The 5086-nt window shown below is 44.7% G+C and overlaps 1 pseudogene; it reads right to left on the bottom strand.

Annotated features, from left to right (window-relative positions):
• Window positions 1-454: 454 nt before the first annotated feature.
• Window positions 455-1976, bottom strand: LOC132490893 (uncharacterized; annotated as a pseudogene).
• Window positions 1977-5086: the final 3110 nt, after the last annotated feature.

Below are 5086 nucleotides of genomic sequence, written 5' to 3'. Positions count from 1 at the left end.
ATTCTTAACCACTGAGCCACCAGGGAAGTCCCCCTATGTATTGTTGACACACAAAATTAATCATCACAAGTCCACTCCTTGTCAACCTGGCACTCACATGCACCTTCTCAAACTATACTTAATCTCCAAAAAACACATTAACAAGATCATAATTCCACCTACCATGATACAACTGTTCTGTGTATAACCAGAAACGTACTAATCCCTTCCCCAGAAGAGGTAATATAATGTCCTTGAGTGATGTTTACTCTTCTCCTTGATATCCTATAACTTAAATACTATGATATAAAGTCAACACATCTTATGTTACACAATTAGGGAATAAGAGAGGGAAGAAAACAAAGATATTTGTTTTAAAATACACACACACACACACACACACACATATTCATAACAAAATAAGGAGGAATACTCATGACAGTTACGGTCCCCATATCTGTAACTGGTCACATGGTCATAGCTGGTATTTATAACTACCTTCCTCCACTACCCATACTATATTCCCTTTGCCTTCAGTAAACACCTCAGCTGGTTGTGGTTCTTTACACACCGAAGTGATACAAACCTTCATTCCCAAAGGATCTGGGCCATTAGTAGTCCTGCCTGGATTGGGTTGTTGTTGTTTTCTACTGACCTTAATCTCAAGGAATGGTAATACTAAGAGCCTTCTTAAGGGATCTCCTGTATTCCAGACATACTCTTCCATATCTCTGTCGTGGTATAGAAGTACAGTTTCCTCTTGGTAGTCAGGATCAATTGTCCCAGCCAGCACATTAACTCACTACTTTGCCTGCTGAGTCAGAGGCATGAGGAGTCCAAAGTGGCCAGACAGCAATTTTAACTTTCAGTTCAATGGAATCATTATTGTGTCTCCTGGTGGAAGCATTTTTCTCTTTGGCCTAAGATCTCTAAGCCAATAGAGCATTAGGTCATGGGAACAAGAAGTAAAAATTTTGCTAGCGGGTCACTAGGGATAATAAGTGAGTAGAGCTGCTCCCATTCCCACCCCTTGACTCATTAATCTGAGCTTTAGGAGACATAGCGACATATGTTGGACACTGATTCAGAGCATTCACAGCCTTCTGGAGAAATTCGGCCCAGTCCTGCAATGTATTGCCATCTAGTGGATGCTGTAACCGAGTCTTCAAAAGGCCATCCCACCATTCCATCAAGCCAGCTGCTTCAGGAGAGTGGGGAACAGGTAAGGCCAGTGAATTCCATGAGCACGGGGACATTGCCACACTTCTTTTGCTGTGAGGTGAGTTCCTTGATCAGCAACAATGCTGTGTAGACTACCATGATGGTAAATACAGTATTCTGTAAGTACGATGGCAGTTCTGGCAGAAGCATTGTGTGCCAAGAAAGCACATCTGTATCCAGAGAACGGATCTGTTCCAGGAAGAACAAGATGCTGCCCCTTCCATGATGGAACTGGTCCAGTGTAATCAACCTGCGACCAGGTAGCTGGCTGAGCACCCTGGGGAACAGTGCCATATCTAGGACTCATTGTTGGTCTCTGTTGCTGGCAGATTGGGCACTCAGCAGTGGCCATAGCCAGGTCAGCCTTGTTGAGTTGAAGTTCATGTTGCTGAGCCCATGTATAACATTCATCCCTGCCACCATGGCCACTTTGCTCATGAGCCCGTTGAGATGATAGGGGTGGCTGGGAAAGAGGCTGACTGGTTTCCATAGAAAGGGTCATCCTATCTACTTAATCATTAATATCCTCCTCTGCTTAGGTCACCCTTTGATGAGCATTCATATGGGACTCAAATATCTTCATGTTTTTGTCTATTCAGAGACATCTATCTATATCCCTCTTCCCTAGATTTCCTTGTCACCAAATTTCTAATCATGTTCCTTCCAAGTCCCTGACTATCCAGGAAAACCACTGGCCACAGCCATGAACGAGTATATAATCACATGTCAGGCCATATGTCCTTCCAAGCAAAGTGAACAACTTAGTGCAATGCTCAAAGTTCTGTCCACAGGGAGGGTTGAATGTAGCAATTTGGCTCTTGCCATCCACAGATCCTACTGCCCTTAGGTTTCCCAATTCAGTGACTACAGTCCCCACTGTAAGGTCTGGTGTACAGAGAAGACCAGTCACAGAACTCTTTAAGAATGCTGGGGCTCCTCTCTCAAATTTATTTCTCACAGTAGTGATGACTGGTATATCTTCTGGACCCTCCAGTGTGGGTAAGTAGGTCTTAAATGACAAATCCAGTCTAATATTCCAAACTCCCTAAGCCTTTGAATCCCTCCCTCTACATTAAACCAAGGCATGTCTACCATTTCTATTTTCTAATTTGCTCATCATGGGCCACTTTTTCTTTTTTTTTTTTTTTTTTTTTTTTTGCTGTACGCGGGCCTCTCACTGCTGTGGCCTCTCCCGTTGTGGAGCACAGGCTCCGGACACACAGGCTCCGCAGCCATGGCTCGCGGGCCCAGCCGCTCCGCGGCATGCGGGATCCTCCGGGATCGGGGCACGAACCCGTGTCCCCTGCATCGGCAGGCGGACTCTCAACCACTGCGCCACCAGGGAAGCCACGATGGGCCACTTTTTGATCCATGTTTCAGCCAACAAAGCAAGCAAACTGCTAGAGCTCTTCCTAACACTTCAAGCTGCAATATTAAATGCAGAATTTCTGCTTAGAAAGACCGTATCAACACATTTGGCCCGATCCAACTTTATGTTCCTTCCACCACTATCCCACACCTTAATATCCATTCCCAAACATATTCTCCAGATTTCTTTCTGTACAAATTATAAAACTCAAATTAGTTCTTTTGGAGTATAGCACACCTCCTCATGGCTTACACTTTGTATCTCACTTTTAGGGCTGCTGGGACTTGAGTCTAGTTATAGGTCTAGAAGCAGAGAGGGGTAGTAGGGGTGGGTTATGAGGAGAACCAGCATTGCCTTGTTTGGCAAGTGCCTCAGGGGAGGCCATTACAGTTTCTTCAGACAAGTCAGGGTTAATCCCCTCAGATAGGGGTGAAAAGACTGCTACCACTGGGGTAGGGAAGCTACTTCTAATGGGGATGGTGTTAAGAAGGACTTTCACACTTTCTTCTCATTTGCATTGTTTGAATTGTTTTGCCAGAATGTATTAAAGTGTTACGTGTGTAATTGAAAATAAATACAAATCCAGAAAAATCCTCACTGAATTCAATAAAATATTCCTGTTCGTTGTTCAAGGAAAAGAAATTTTTTAAAGGAATGAAATGTCATGATCACTAAATGTTCTTATATTGAAAGAGCTTTAAGAATATCTGTAGCTTACATTATGAGCTACATGCAAAGGTACAATAAAACAGTGGATTTTTAGTTTGGAATTGATTTTTCTAGGTTGAATGGAGCTCTGGTAGTGGCTTTTAATTGTTCATTGATTAAATACAGCTAAAAGTATCTACTCAGGTTGTCAGTGGGAACCACTAGGGCAAAGGGCAAGAGTTAAATGGGAGAGACTTCTTCATAAGCTAATTTTTGAGAATGATTTTTTTTTTTGCATACTCCTGAGATGGAATACAATTTTTCCCTGATAGACCTAGAGGCTGTTGGGAAATAAAGTGTGCTAACAATGATTAAGCTATATAACACCTTTTGTATACTTAATATGTGCCAGGCTCTGTGCTAAGAGCCTTACATACATTATTCCATTTAATCCTAACATTCCTATGCAGAAGGCATTGTAATTGCCTTCTTTTTCAGACTAGGAGAGGTGAAGTAAACGGCTCAAGGTCACACAGCAGTAAGTGGTTAAGCCGTGACCCAAACAGAGATCCTTGCTCTTGCCCTTCTCCATGAGAAATGAGGCCTATCTCTGACCTCAAGATCAGGAGCAGACTACCTGGCAGGAAATGTAAAGTGATGATGAAATTAAATTACACCTCTTTCCACCTGTTGTTCTCCAGAGCAGGGATCCCCAACCCCCAGGCCACAGACTGGTACCAGTCTGTGGCCTGTTAGGAACCAGGCCGCACAGCAGGAGTGAGCGGCGGGTGAGCGAGCGAAGCTTCACCTGTATTTACAGCCGCTCCCCATCGCTCGCATTACTGCCTGAGCTCCACCTCCTGTCAGATCAGCAGCAGCATTAGATTCTCATAGGAGTCCGAACCCTACTATGAACTGCATGTGCGAGAGATCTAGGCTGTGAGCTCCTTATGAGAATCTAATGCCTGATGATCTGAGGTGGAGCTGAGGCGGTGATGCTAGTGCTGGGGAGTGGCTGCAAATACAGATTATCATTAGCAGAGAGGTTTGACTGCACAGAGACCATAATAAATCAACTGCTTGCAGACTCATATAAAAAGCCTATCAGTGAGTGAAAACAAGCTCAGGGATCCCACTGATTCTGCATTATGGTAGTTGTATAATTATTTTAATACATATTACAATGTAATAATAATAGAAATAAAGTGCACAATAAATGTAATGTGCTTGAATCATCCCAAAACCATCCCCCCCCACCCGCCCCCACCCGTGGAAAAACTGTCTTCCACAAAACTGGTCCCTGGTGCCAAAAAGGTTGGGGACCACTGCTCCAGAGCACTTGCCTGCCCAGGACTTGATCTTAAGGTCTGGGGCCCAGCCTCTCCCAGACGGTGGATCTGGTTTTACTCAGGCCCTATGTCAGCACCCAGGAAGAGAGGCCAGTTCTGGAGGACATACGGTGTACTATTATGTGAGAGATTCCTCAGGCACTAAATAAGGAAATGAGTGTTTTCTTCTATCAAGACCAATGTTTTCTTCCTCCAACCAAGACCAACAGGAAAAAAGGGGGCTGCACACCAATAAATCAAACATGTTTTATCCACTGGGAGGAGGATGCCCAGTACGCAGGATTAAAAGGATATTGAGGGCCTCCCTGGTGGCGCAAGTGGTTAAGAGTCCGCCTGCCGATGCAGGGGATACGGGTTCGTGCCCCGGTCTGGGAGGATCCCATATGCCGTGGAGCGGCTGGGCCCGTGAGCCATGGCCGCTGGGCCTGCGCATCCGGAGCCTGTGCTCCGCAACGGGAGAGGCCACAACAGTGAGAGGCCCACATACCGCAAAAAGAAAAAAAAAAAAAAAAAAGGATAT

This window comes from Mesoplodon densirostris, chromosome 5, assembly GCF_025265405.1.
Source record: "Mesoplodon densirostris isolate mMesDen1 chromosome 5, mMesDen1 primary haplotype, whole genome shotgun sequence".
In the NCBI taxonomy this organism is placed as follows: Eukaryota; Metazoa; Chordata; class Mammalia; order Artiodactyla; family Ziphiidae; genus Mesoplodon; species Mesoplodon densirostris.
The sequence above is the reverse complement of the archived record's forward strand: the minus strand, read 5'-3'. Positions and strand labels throughout refer to the sequence as shown.